The sequence below is a fragment of the Phalaenopsis equestris genome, unplaced genomic scaffold (assembly GCF_001263595.1).
Source record: "Phalaenopsis equestris unplaced genomic scaffold, ASM126359v1 Scaffold000050, whole genome shotgun sequence".
Taxonomy (NCBI): Eukaryota; Viridiplantae; Streptophyta; class Magnoliopsida; order Asparagales; family Orchidaceae; genus Phalaenopsis; species Phalaenopsis equestris.
In genome coordinates, this window is record NW_018164492.1 from 438,009 (window position 1) to 454,024 (window position 16,016).

The window sequence follows — 16,016 nt, forward strand, 5'->3', positions numbered from 1 at the left end:
GTAAAGACCTACATATAAACTTATCACATGACTTTAGTAGAAGTTTGCATATAACTTAATAGAGTTCTGCATATAAGCTTATCACATAACCACATATATATGTCACATTATTATTTAACCTCTAAAATTTTAGTAAATGTGCATATGTTAGTTGATTTCATGACTGATAGTAAGTTTGCATTATTCATCAGTATATAAAAGTAAATATTTTATAGAAGAGAATGAATGATATGAAAGAATAAAACAACTTATATATAAATGCTAGTATGTTCATCTTCAGGAGAGTTCACTCTCTAATGGTGCAGACAGGGGACACCAACATACCGTTTTTCTACCGCCCTAGCTAATTGTGATAATTAGTTCATTAATCGTTATGTCGAAGTTATAATATCGGTTAGGAGCAAGTAAAAATGGTTTACCTCCACAGACAATTGTAATGTTTACATTACTAATCATTGTGTCAATGAAATAATATTAGTCACAGGCAAGTAAGGGTCTTTTCATCTTAAACAATTGCAATGTATAGATCACTAATGACTGTGCCAACGTAATTATATCGATTAAAGGTGTATTAAGTTTTATTGAAAGTTATCCTCAAAACAGAAAAGTAGTAAAACTAAAACAAAATTAATGCATATAAAAATTTAGAATATTTTCATTTTAAAAAAATCATTAATGTATGCATTTATATATTCAAAGATTTTATATAAAAAATATCATAATAAAAATTTTTTTATAGAGATATAAAATACCACCATGCACATTGATTTCTTTTGCTTGAATTACTGTAATTTAAAAGTATAATTACCTATGGATTATCTTTAGATTTGGTTTTAAGCTTTTGAATAAAATGGATAGAAGAATATCAAATGTGTATAAAAAACGAGAATAGCAAACTGAAAGGTATAAATTTTTATATGTTAATTTTAATTGTTTTCTTTAATGACTCTTTTATGTACTATTAGAAATAGAAATAGAATAACAAAAAATTTATTTTCACCGTCCGACCGTCTGTTTCCCTCTTGGTTAATTCCAAGCCTCGAATCGGGTCGTGACAGTTTTTCTACCTATCGGAGATGCAATAAGAGGAAAAAATAGGGTATGTCAGCTCATGAATAATCAGATCAAAAGATATGCATTGAGAAGTTGTAAAGTAGCAACACAAGGCCATGGTGGCTTACCCACCTTATCCTTGTTATTGTAGAACTCAAATCAAAGACTTTGATATCAAAATAGAGTCAACTCAACACTGAATCAATCACACATTAAATATAAAAAATAAGAACTATTGGGAATCTAAAGGCTAAAACGATTACAATCTAAAGGCATTGTGGATGGATCAACACCTACTGGTATGAATGCCAAATAGATTTTAAAAATTCTTTGCTCTGCAGAAGTAAATAAAATGGGCTATTTGTATAATAAAGTGGGAAACAATGATACATCAGCACATCCTCCATTTGGACGATACCATAACATATGAAGGTCTCCTTAGAGTAAATTATCGGCAAAACAATTATAGGAGTTTCAACTTCCCCTTATGGGAGATTAAGTTAGCCTCACATAAAGCCTTCTCTGTGCCTTTCAATCCAGAGCATGAAACTGGTGTTCCTAAAGTAACTGCAAAATAAAGATAAATGGTGCAGAGAAATGCCAATAAGGCCAGCATGATCAAGAGAAAACGATGGCGGTTAAGCAGAGTAGACCAGCTTCCAAGATCGTCACGATGTTTTCTCGACGGCGAAGGTGAAAAGGAAATTGGGGTTTGAGACCTCCTATGGGGAGATGAAAGAGCATCAATAGCCATGGCTGCTGCAACCTGTATAAAGGGATCAAGGAAAGAATCAATTTTAAATATTTTCATATTCATGATACTATGCACTAATATATGCACAAAAAGACGTAACAAACTGTTAACTTCAGAAATTTTTAACAGTTTATGGAGAATAACAACCATTAGAAAAGTTTGGTTGTAAAATTATGATTTACAAAACTATAATTACCACCTGAAAATAGTAAAAGAAGTATAGGAAGGAATCAGGATAACTAGGAAGGCTTAATGATTTCACCATAATCATCAACAACACTACCAGCTTTAAGCCAATGATCGCAATTAGATTTCAGAATGCATTAAAAATTACATTTGAAAACAATTGTTCTGCCCTTTTTTAGATTTTTCATTCAAATAAAAAATGGCCAAAACCTAATATTAAAACCGCCAAACTTGTTGAAAACCATGAAGTGCAATGAGAAAAAAACAGAAAAAAACTTTTAAAAAACGTTGGTAGGGACTTCTATCAAGGGAAAATACATCCTGAAGAAAGAAAAATGATGAATATCAGTAAGTCTAGTTTTGTAGCATTTTAATCAGACAAATGCAAGAACAGCAGAAGCAGAACCTCAGAGGAGCTTAGGAATACCAATGCAGACCAATGGCATGCATTTTATATGGATTACAGCCGATTTTATATGGACATTTGGAGGGAAAATGGCCAATATGGGTAGCTAAGCATAACGAGTGATCTCATTTCATCCTCATTCCATTCTCAGCACACTTTGGAGTTCTTCGAGGCTGAGAGAAAGAACTCTAGAGAAGAAAAAGTGAGCCACCTCCTTTGCCTTTTTATTCTTCTGAACCAGTCTATAAGCAGTGTTCATGCCATTGCTAAGCAAAAAAGGCAGTACAAAGAGCTGGCAAAAAATCCCAAAGCATATGATGACGCAGAGCCCTAAGCAAAAAAGGCAGTACAAAGAGCTGGCAAAAAGTCCCACATCACAAAGCATATGATGACGCAGAGCTCCAATGGAGTGCAACTCCATACACACGTATCCCACATCACAACTTGTGTCAGAAAACCAATTTAGATCAAGAACTAATGATTAAAAGCAAGAAAATTTTGCTGAAATGCACTGTTCAGTGAGCAACCAAATATTGTATAAACTATAAACTGTGAAGATAAGACATAATATATTAATATTCTAATTTATTAAAATATTAAAAAGTAATATAACAACATTCCAACTAAGTAAAAAATAATTACGTAAAATTAGAAGTAAAATGTTACTATCCTAACATCAAATTATGAAGTAAGATGAGTGATACAAGCATTAAACTATCAAAGTTAAAATATTAAAATAAAATACTAAAACATTAAAACATAACAATTAAAATAACTTTAACATTAATCTTTCCCTCTCACTCATACTATCCTTCACTTAAACAAGAATATAATAAATTGTGAACATTTGAATTATTAATTTTAAAGTCACTATTGCTCTCAACACCCAATTGATTTTTATAAAAATCATTACAATAATGAATTGTTTATCGCGCATCTTCTCTTTAGTATCTATATTCTCTCATTTCTTATTATCTTTAAAACAGTTTGTTCTATTTCTTAGTGAATAAAATCAATAAAAATATTAATTAAAATAATAACTATGTTGCTCATTAGAATTTCAACTTATATAATTTTTTATGGATACATTTTTCTTTTACTTCTTGTTATTTAGTGTGTGATATGTGAATGTTAATAAATGAGGTACATTAAAATTCTTTTTAATTTTCTTTAAAAATATTACAGATCTATAATTTTCAACTGCGGATTTATTTCATCAAAATCACAGTTCTCAAATTCAATATCCTTGGTCTTAAACTAAATAACACTCATTAGTTCTGTTGGGATCCAAAAAATCCATATCTGATTTGGAACAGTTGTCAACAAGGACACTAATATAAAGAAACATCAAAAATGCCAAACAGAAGTGTGATTCGACTTAATTCAGCTTTTACTAATTTCCAAACCAGCCCATAATCGCTTCATTGACCTCCAAATAAACTACGATAGGCGTATTAAGTTTTTGCACGTTTGAACTAGCCAAACCAAGGACTTAATGGGCCAAAACAACCTAAAAGCCGATTCTTCAACACCTCAGATAAGCTTTCTTTCCCAAAGAGGAGAAGGGATGCATTAGCATAGTGCCCACAGTAGAAGAGCATGCCAATGGCTCTAGTTGCCACTGAAGTGCCTGTCAAAACATTCCTCATGAAAGGATGAATGCCGCTATGTCAATTATCAAAGACTAAAGTGTCAATTTTCATCGAATTAGAATGAGACTGTAGTAAACCTCCATAACATTTACTCAGATGCATGAAACTTCAAATGATGATGACCATTGAGATCATGAATTAGTCATTAGAAATGTTGGTATATTTTATGTTTGATTGAAGGCAGTAGTAATGATAACCGAAGATCATATTTGCACCGACTGCTCGTATAATATGTGGGTAAAGGATCAACCCAAGGGCAGACATAAAACTATATTCAACCTGGCCAAGTTTATAAATAAGGCTCTCTATCAGTGGATAAACAAGGTTTTCGAAATAGGTTTTGATTTTTGGGAATGGTTAAGGACTCCTATTTCAAGGTTGAAGATGGGAGCCATTAATTTCACGATAAAAGCTAGAATATTGCATTACCTGGATGACTCGAGACTTAAGCTAGAATAATACAAGCTCAAAAATTAGACTGGGCTAAAACTTGAGATTTTTCCTTATGATTGTTAGTGTTTGGTATGATGGCCATCATAAGGACAATGATAGGGATTATAATATCAATGTGAATAATGCAATTGTTGATTTTTATCATGGGTATTAAAATCATTATAATAGTTATTTCTAAAATTATTATAAAAAATGTAAATGCAAATAATATAATTGTTGATTTTTGTCATTGGTACTAAAATCATTATAATATTTCTGAAATTAATATAAAAATTTCATGGTATTAGGAAGTAAATAAGGTAGAATTATCAAAATAATCTAATAGACTGAATCATTAGAAATGTGGCTATAAGTACATCAAGGGACAATATAACTGAAGTAGACTGTGGCAGGTTGGATCACACAATTTATGATGAAATTTGGCAAATATGTTATTAGAATCAGTCAAAAATAGTGAGCATAATAGTCTTGAAGGGTTGAGTGATAAATATACACTATAACAAATCATGAAATATTGAAGACAAATGAGATCAACTCGAAAGAGTAAAAGGTGTTAAATGAGACAGGTAGTACCATTGATCTCAATACCAAAACTAGGGTCTATTTCTCTCTTTCAACCCTTTCATTAGATCATTTACTTTGATTAAATAACATTAGGCTCTAATACAACTTGATGCGGATAAAGAATTCTCTTATACAAAATAATGTGAATTATTTTTATGCTAAATGTCATTTATATTGATTCGTGTGTTAACAAGAATTAGAGACTCTTCTTGATGGGGAAGAATATGCCTTGGATTGGATAAATTAAAGATAACCTGAACGTTTATTGTTGATTATAAGTTAAAGGAGGACAACTATGCGTTAGAAGATCTCGTAAGACAGAAAGAGAAGATAAATTCAATCGTAAATGGACCAAAAAAGGGAAGAGATAGGGGAACGAAGACCACCTCAAGGAGGAAGCTGAAAATAACTTTTTTTTTCAAAATATTGTGGTCATTTATTCTCTTACATGCATCCTTTATTTATAAAAGAATTTTATATCTGATAAAATAATAAAAAGAAAGTAATATAAATATAATCAAATTAAATCAACCAATATTCTTTTATAAGAGACATCTTTATGAAAATATGCTTTAAACAAACAAAAAGGTTGATTATATGTTTAATAAATGAATGGTCATACTACAATAGATGGTTAAATATCAAAATATGATAGGCTAAAATACTTGGATGATGACATGCCAAATGATTGTATCCTACATCACCCATCAACCCCTTAATTCCCTACAAAACATTATATCTCGTAGTCTCTCTAACTGCACAAAGATGGACCATACTTGTACTAATTTTTGCATATAATCAAACCTTGCAACTTGGCAAAGCCAATGGTTTTCTCTCCCATTAAAAGGTTTTCATGTAAAATGTCTACATTCTCTAATTGTGTGTGTGGATTCAATGTCCTACAAGTTTCATAAATCTGTCATTGGAGTTGTCCTCTAGGTAAGGCCTACCCTTTGAAACTGATGATGTCCCCTGAGATTGTGCCAAAGCCTCTTTCACTTTTTCACTTATTGTTTGACAAACTGCTTGAGGTTCTTTTTAGAAATAGCAACAAAGAAAGGGAGTTTCTTATCAATGCTAACAGCTTCATCATCAACTTTCTTTTTTTTTTTTGGCCACTTGAATGACCTCAAGTTGCCTAGGCTCGCTAGGCACTCTTTGTGATAGAGAATTAGCTTTGTAGATTACCTATAGCAGCCCCATCCACTCACTTATTCAGGTTATCAATGACTCGATCCTTACGGCAAGTTTGCTCTATCACATATAAAAGCAGAAGAAGCGACACCCCCCCTCATCTTCAAAATGCTATGTGGCTAAGGTCTGTTTGAGGTAGCGTTTTCACTACTTTGCGGCTTCGATTCACACGTTTCACGTGTGTTTGTAAAAAAGTGTTGGCTAAAAAACCTGAAATGCAGCCGATAATTATTGCATGCAGCCCGCGGTTATCCTTGAGTGAAATTACCTTCATATCCTTGCATCGTGAATAAGTGAATGGCGGAAAGGGCAGCCATTATTCGCATGATCATTTCGAGAGAAGCTGAGAGCGAGTGATAGGTTACCCTCTTCGTCTTCTTCTTCTTTTGTCGGCCAAATCTGGTAACTTTTTAACAGTCTCAATGCCTCCTCCTTCCCTTGGCCCGATCTGATTATTGCTTGCAGTATGTGCTCGTTTCCATTTCAGAGATCTAGGTTGAGAATTTTTTGTTGCCTTTCTTATTTTTTTTATTTAGCTGACTTTACATATCACTCTGATGCCTGGTATATCTCCTACTATGAATTTGATTATTCTTGCTCTATATAATACCAGTAGCAGTTGATTATTCTTTGAGGTGATTTTGCTAATGTTGTTATACTGTTATTCAAATGGTGATGAAAATACTATTTTTTTCGCATTTTATTTTTTAGGCCTTGTAGTTTCGTTGATCTGTTTGTTGGATGGAACTGGAGTGAGCTATACATTTTTTTCAAATTTGGATAGTCTTGAGCCCAAGGAAAAAGAAAGTTTTTCTTGTTGTTTCTGCTTTAGTTGTGATATGAAAATTGAAAAAATGAAGTCAATGTTCTTTTTGGCAGTGATATTGTTATCTGATTATCCCCATGGTAATGAAAATGCCTTTTTGAGAGTGATGTTACTTTCTCTCTATCTATTTTTTTATTCTTGCTTGATTTCTGTTATAAGGTAAGGATTCAATAGTCGCGATCATTTCTTGGACTTGTTCATATGTCATACCCGTGGCTAAGGCTTGCACTTGAAGTTGGAATTGGTTATGTATTGGTGGATGTTGCTCGAATTAGAGGATCTTTATATTAGTTGTTGTTCAGATTTGGTGTAATCTCTCTATTGAAGTTTATTTTTATATAGCTTAGTTTTTAATTATTCGTGTCTTAAGGCTGTTATGGTTATGTGAACTAACTCTTTGGATTATGAATGCCTTGTCGGATTGTGTGGCTATTGGCTATCCTCTTTTGGTGATAATTGTTGACGTTTTTTAGTTGGTAATGATTCTGACTTGAACCTTTCCTGGACTTCCTCCTATGTTATACCAATGGCGAAGGATTACACTTGAATTCTTTGAATTGATTATGTTTAAGCTTTGGCAGTGAGATTTTCTTTGGAATTTGCAGTTTGTGTGCATGCATGTTGTTATTGGCTGGAAGTTTTTGGGAATTCTGACATATTTTGGGATATGATAGAGTTATATGGTGGAAAGCCGAATGATGAGACTGTTTCTCACTTTCATTATGATCTGAAAATTGGCTGCTTCAAGTTTATTATGGCATATATTCACATGATGGAGTAGCTATTTGATGAATATGAGACACACTAAAGACATATCACCTGCATTTGTTCAGAATGATGGCTGCTTCATGTTTATTAACACATTAGTATATGAATGCCGTTTTGGTCTTATATGTTGTTTATTCTAGTTCCTAATTATTTCTCCTCTTTTAATTTGATGGAATGATTTGAAGTGAGTCGAGAAGGGCTTCATGTTTATTAACAAACTAGTGTTATATATGTTAATTTTGAAGTGGTCTAAGAATAATTGAGTTGACCAAGTGAAATAATTTTTTTTGTTGAAACGAGTATTTCATTTTGTTTGTAAGGATTTATGTTGATTTTTTGTTTTCATAACTAGTAATGGTGATGGGTAAGACGAAAAAAAGTGGATCGTCTGCTATATCGGAGAGAGATGCGATGTTAATCTTTTGTGATTTTTATCTGAAAGAGGTTGAACTGGAAAAAAGAGAAAACTGGAAGAGATTATGGTAGATTATAAATGAAGAATAAATGTGATCAGTTAAAGAAGTGGAAATTAAGGAAAGCATTAAAGCGAGGAGCAACAGGTTTGAGTTGGAATCCTACAAAACGAACAATTAATGATTTAGAAGAATAGTGGACATATAAATTGATCTAAGATGAGACATGATATTAGGGTTTCTTCTGGATGGTCTTTATGTTGCCTTGGATTTTGACATATATGAGTTTGACAAGAAAGTCAATATCCTCTTCCTTTTCCACTCATATAACTATTGGGGTTCTTCTGGAGGGCCATTGTGCTAATATGCTTCTGTGACATATACGAGCTTGGTATTACATGGTTTAAATGAAACCAATAATCACTTTCTTTTAAGGTCTTTTATCTTCTTATAATAACGGATTATTCATCAGTTTACCTTTGCTCTAACACCTCATAGTTATTTTAGATCTTTATCTACATAATTATGCTACTCATATTAGTTAATTTTTCATAAAATTATGCATAGTTGTACTATTAGAGCATGCTAATTTTATGTTTGTGGTTTTGAACTTTCAGAAGATATGAGCTCGAGGACGTCCAATGCTTTCAGAGTATTGTACTGCAACTATGAATTGCAGTGCTCTATATTACATAACGGAGAGAATATAACAAAGAGACAAAATTTTACATGGGTCCAAATTATAGATCAGCAAAGGATTGTGACTTCTTTAGGAGGGCTAATCAGTTTGACAATTGTACATTAGATAGTGATCAGACGTGGAGAACATCTTTGGAGAAAAATTTATCCCGTAGAATTGATCGTTAGCATTTCAAAATTAATATTTTAATAATGTTAGTTGTTTTAATATTTTTATTTTTTATTTTAATTGTTGTATTACTTACTGTTAAGTGAGACGTCTGTTGTGCATGTAATATTTGAACTTATGAGATTTTTAAGATTCTGAATGTAACTTCAATTTCATATATGACTTAATATTGAATGAGTATCTTACGAACAACATAGTAATATAGAGGCAAATATATCTTTTTTTTCTTAAACAGCTGCAACATAGTTACTAGACAACTATACAATACAAACAGACGCAGTTTTCCTGCAACAGCTTCCTCCCACAACTGTCATCTTTAGAGAAAAATTTATCCCGTAGAATCAATCGTCTACATTTCAAAATTAATATTTTAATAATGTTAGTTGTTTTAATATTTTTATTTTTTATTTTAATTGTTGTATTACGTACTGCTAAGTGAGACGTCTGTTGTGCATGTAATTTTTGAACTTATGAGTCTTTTAAGGTTTTGAATGTAACTTCAGTTTTCATATATGATTTACTCAACACGAATGATTATCTTACGAACAACACAGTAATATAGAGACAAATACATCTTTTTTTTTCTTAAACAACTGCAACATATGATTCTGAACTTATGAGTTTTTTTTTTTAAGATTCTGAATGTAACTTCAGTTTTCATATATGATTTACTCAACATCGAATGATTATCTTACAAATAACACAGTAATATAGAGATAAATAGATCTTTTTTTTCTTAAATAGTTGCAACATAGTCACTGGACAACTATACAATACAAACAGACGCAGTTTTCCTGCAACAACTTCCTCCCACAACTGTCATCTTTGGAGAAAAATTTATCTCGTTGAATTGATCGTCAGCATTTCAAAATTAATATTTTAATAATGTTAGTTTTAATATTTTTATTTTTTATTTTAATTGTTGTATTACTTACTGTTAAGTGAGACGTCTATTGTGCATGTAATATTTAAACTTATGAGTTTTTTAAGATTCTGAATATAACTTCAGTTTTCATATATGATTTACTCAACATCAAATGATTATCTTACGAACAACACAGTCATATAGAGGCAAATATATCACATCTTTTTTTTTCTTAAACAACTGCAACATATGATTCTGAACTTATGAGTTTTTAGATTCTGAATGTAACTTCAGTTTTCATATATGATTCACTTAACATCGAAGGATTATCTTACGAACAACACAGTATTATAGAGGCAAATATATCTTTTTTTTCTTAAACAGTTGCAACATAGTTACTGGACAACTATACAATACAAACAGACGCAGTTTTCCTGCAACAACTTCCTCCCAGAACTGTCGGACAGCAACTTTCTCAAACAGTTACAACTGCCCCAAACAAACCCTAACACATCCTGATACTCTCAGAAAGAAGAGCCATGAGTCTCTACCATAAGGACCTCCTCATCCTCCAATAGCTCATCCTCATCAAGATCATACCAGGAATGGCAATGAGCTAGAGCAACTTCTCATGTATTGACTTATCACGTAGCTTCTCGTGGGTCATAAGCCCACAGAGGATTCTTACCCTGAAGTTCAGTGGCACGATATTCCTAGATGACTTGATCATCGATCAGGCTAAAAATGTTAGATGCTGACATGCCAAATGATTGTATCCTACATCACCCATCAACCACTTAATTCCCTACAAACCTTTAAATCTTAAAGTATCTCTAGCTACACAAAGATGGCCTGATCAGGCGAAAAAGATTAGATGATGACATGCCAAATGATTGTATCCTACATCAACCATCAACCACTTAGTTCCCTACAAATCATTATATCTCAAAGTATCTCTAGCTACACAAAGATGGACCATATTTGTACTAATTTTTGCATATAATCAAATCCCACAACTTGGCAAAGCCCATGGTTTTTTATCCCCATTACACAGTTTCCATGTAAGATTTCTACATTCCTTAATTGTGTGTGTGGATTAATGTCCTACAAGGTAATGCTCGAGATTTTTCCTGTTAACGTCACCGTTACAATGGAGGAATCATATCGAATAGGCGAGGCAAGGGATATCAACATTTCAACTTTATAAGAAACGAAGCTCTCGTTTTGAACCAAAACGATTTTGACATCCTAGGAAGCAAGCAAAGATGTCGTCGAGAGGAAAGGAAAGCGAGACGAGGGTGATGCAAACTCCAATCATGAGTGGGAGAATACCTATCGGCCGAGATGAGACAATGACGAAGGTGTAAGCAGGTCGGCATGAATGGTGAATGTGAGGATGGCTCACCGGGAGAAGGAAAAAGGCGGGTTAATTTGAGCCTGTGGCGAGTATTGCAAGTGTCAATCAAGGCGTTATGGCTCGGCGAGGGCGAAAAAACTTGTGATTGAAGTTGAAGAAGGGAAGTGAGGAAGAAGGAAGCAAGAGAAAGGTGTGCCTTGTGTGCTTGTAGGGGGTGTGAGGTCGATCCAAGCATGATTAGAACAGATCGTGTGAAACAACGGAGCAAGTGAAGTAGGGAAGGCTCTCTCAGGCGAACATCTTACGGTCTAGAGCAAGGAATTGGGTTCTTGATCACTCGAGAGGCAATGTTGAGTGTACAGCAGAAGTACAATGTCAGCTAGTTGCTGGAGACATGTTCAGTGATGGCAAACAAAAAGATTGAATCTTTTGAGGTAAGGTTTTAGTGTTTGCTTATTTTATTCAATAGGAGTTGTATTTAAGTATAACTAGGGATGTTAAGATTTAAGCAGATTAATATATATTAAATTAGAAAATATAATGTTATTATAACCATAAAATGACTAATGAAGCATTTAATAAATTAAGTATTTCATGTTTAAATCCTAAATTTTGAATTGTAGCTATAAAGATATTTATTTAGAGCTTTTTATAATGAAATAACAACAACAACAACAACAACAATAATAATAATAATAATAATAATAATAAATAGCAAGAATAAAATCATAAGGAAATAAGGAGAAAATATTAATAAATATATGAAGGTTCCTTAAATTAAAATATTTAAAAATAATTAAATTAAATAAATAAAAATTGATTAATCATAATTAAATATCTTAATACGAATACTTCTTATATTATAGGTGTTTAATTGAAGGAGTTGCATCATAAAGAATAAGTGGTGAAGAATATTCGGCGAGTACTCATACTTCTACATCATAATAGTTTCTATTTCTTCAAAACTAAATCTAATGATTATTATTGTACAATTTTAGTGTGATTTAAATGTTCTTTTAGATGTTATCATATCATTGCAATGAATATAAATTTTAAAAATATTACTATTATGCATTTATGTAAATGTATACATAATATATTAAATTGAATGAACATATGAATGATATGAACTTTATAGACTGAATGTATATGCATGTTTGTCTATCATGAAATTCACTTATTTACAGTACTATTGATAGAACATTCAGGTACCCGTGCATGAAAATAAAAATTAATATTACTATTGAAGAATTTTAAATTATATAAATTTAGACGATGCTTGTGTGACAGTTGTATAGATATAAAATAAAATAAAATGTTATTGATATAATAAAATATATTAGATGTCATGAAATATCATGATTGATCATATTCATAACTTATCAAATATTTTTATATTAATTTATTAAAAATTTAATTAGCATGCATATTATTTAATTTTTATTACGTTACTGTGGTTTAGAAGTGTACTCACAAGCATTTTTATCTTATTGTTGGTTTAAATTAATATTACAGGTGTAATCATTTCAATAAAAGATAAACAATAGAAGAGGAAATGTTTATAGAAGATGTGAACAACCTGATCTAAGGTAAATTTATAACTGCTTTAATTTAATTTCTTTTTTCGTAGTGGCCTTTTCATTTGTTAAAGGTTAATTATAGAAAATGAATATAAAAAAATTAACTTCCACCGTCCGGTTGTCTGTACTCACATTAGTAAATTTCAAGCCCAGGTCAAGTCGTGACATACAAGTTACATAAATCCCTATAAGACATAACAATATTAGTTGGGATATCTTACAACCAAATTCAAGTATAAGATGCAAAATTTTGGCACCGGGTATGAAATGGATTTTTTTAAAAATGATTAGCCACATACATGGCAAAAATAATGTCGAAGTTGCCTAAAAGTTGCTAAGGAATAATGTCTCAGTCCTTGAATAAATTTCAAAGCAAAAGGCTGAACAAGAGGCTTGCACTAAATTGAAAAAATATCACCTATATCAATATTAGCCTAATCATTCTTAAAATTTAATGAATTAAAAAACCATAAATAAATAAAGGGGCAATTATCATTGAAGTCCCTCATGTTTAAATCATGCTCCACATGATTTGACTTTTTAAAAGCCTTCACTCTAGTCCCTCACATACAAGATTATTTCATGAAGATCCATTTGTTAACGCAATCATTAATTTATAAATAAAAGATATAATTTCTCAATATTCTTCATCTAATCATTTACTAACTTCACAAGTTCATCATATGGTGATGACCTTAAATCACACTCACCAAAAATACCCCACCTCATCTCTAATCTGTCGCATAACCAAAACACCAATTAACAATCCATTAATTCTCTTCATAAGAGAACAAATTCATGGAAAAGTAGAGTAATTGAACACCAAGGGATGTATTGCAAGTTTTAACATCAATACCATTGGAGAAAAAATTCTAGTTAATACCATTGGAGAAAAAATTCTGGTTGATGCCAAGCAAGATTAGATTTCTCAAGCTCAAAAAAATTGGGCGACTTCTATTAATCTTGTTCATAGAAACATGGAGGCCAAAAAGGTAAACAGGAGATCGTCGGTATTTTGGACATAATAGTCAAAACAATTCAAAATTAATAAAAAACAAGACAAGCTAAATTAACCAAATATTTAGCATCGTTAGCACAAAAAGGACCTCTGTGAAAACTAGAAAAAAAGCCAGGGGATCCTTGCAAAATCTCATAGTATTAGAGATCAGAGGGAAAGCTCTAAAAGAAAAGAAGAGATTCCCATGAAAAGCACTCTAAACCTCAAGGACCTATGTGAAACTTAAATAAAGATATGCCATCGTAGATGTCAAGAGAAACTTATAAGGTATCCAACTTCCCCCTTGAGTTAATAACAGCCTCCGTTTCAGCATCAAATAAAATGCTTTCAGCTACTTGTAAATCCAGTTGAAATAAATCTTGAGGAGATTAAAACCTGAAACTGTTTGGCATGACATCTATTAAATCTTGCCAAATCCCAATACATTATTTAACTATATGTTTTGGGATCTAAGATTTATAAGAGTTAGAAATCCTAAAATACATTAAATCTAGTGAATGATGGCATTTAACAAATGTTGAATTCAATCAATAACCAGCCAAAATGAGAATTATTAAAATAACAGGATATTAAATCCCCCCAAAATACTCCTTGGCCAAATTTAAAAGCTAGATCTCGCTGAAATATTGCTTGAAACAGTATATCAAAGCCATTTGGAAAGACCGACATACAGACATTCTATCAAGAGCATTCTTTACTCTAACCAACAAATCAAACCCTACAGATTTCAGACACAAAATACAATTAAAATAAAAAAGAAAAGCCTGCTAACACTTATCTTCTCTAGATCTTAGAATTCTCGATTTCTTCAGTAAATTTGAGCCGATATCAGAACAGACATACAAATGATACAACTCCAAGATAACCACTCATACTAAAACCAAAATCAACCAACTCAAAAATGCCCAAAAAAAAGGGTTTGCTTCCGTATACCCATTGAACAAGAGATTCCAGCAATCATACGACTGACCAAAACGGATAAAACAACGGGGAAAATTAAGAAAAAAAAAATCATAAAAAACTCCATAAAAAATAATAAACCTGATCTTGAGGATTGAGGAAGGTGTTGAAGCTGAAGAACGGGAAGTCCTCACCTAAATATAAAACTAAGCGCGTCAACTGGGAGACATGTAAGCGGAAGGCAAGTCGCCAGCGGGTTTGTCCCTGAAATTAGCGTCGATGCTCCAGAAAAAATTATTGGGGTCATTGCGGGCTTTTATTGTCTTTTTTTTTTTTTTTTTTTTTTTTTTTTTTTACCATCACCGAATTTCTATATAAACTATCTTTAACCTACATGGACTTACAAATAAATTCGGCGTTTATATTTTCATATATTTGTAGATTACATAAAGATCACATGACAATTATATGAAAGTTAAAAAAAATATAACTCGAATATAATGTTTTTTTTTTTTTTTTTTTTTTTTTTTTTTTTAACCTTCACCGAATTTCTATATAAACTATCTTTACCCTGCATGGACTTACAAATAAATTCGGCATTTCTATTTTCATATATAGATTACATAAAGATCACATGAAAATTATATGAAAGTTAAAAAGAATATAACTCGAATATAATGTCAATATAATGCTCATATAATCTTCATTATGTACTCAGCGCTGCGAGCAAATTTTTCCCCAAAATTCACAACTGAAGAACAATAAAGCTTCCACAAATCCGCGGAGCACCGTTAACGCAATAATGGACGAGCGGACCCTACGTGGGCCACGTGAATGTGATTGCTACCGACGAAATAATTATTCCCTTAGCGGTTAAAAAATAAGTTTCAAATACTAAATAAATAATTGATAGTATTAGAGTTGAAAAACTACAATAACGATCTTTTTTAACTTCCAAACACGATTTCTTTAAGATAGATTTGGAAGTACATTTGCTCGACCGAACTTTCCGCAGCAACATTGTTTGGTTTTGTTTTCAGATTCTGTTATTTTTCATTACTTCTCTTTTTTTTTATTTTAAAATGTAAAAACAGTGCAGAAATATTTGGACCGATAATTTAAAAAAAATTGATTTTTGTTTTTCAGGATGTTTGACGAG

General features: G+C 31.8%; 1 long non-coding RNA gene across 1 annotated transcript; it reads right to left on the minus strand.

The window, feature by feature from the left end:
• Positions 1-1,397: 1,397 nt before the first annotated feature.
• Positions 1,398-15,140, minus strand: LOC110019142. Its single transcript, XR_002293430.1, has 2 exons — positions 15,052-15,140; positions 1,398-1,819 (listed from the first exon to the last, which is right to left on the minus strand). It is a non-coding gene; the product is annotated as an uncharacterized LOC110019142 (long non-coding RNA).
• Positions 15,141-16,016: the final 876 nt, after the last annotated feature.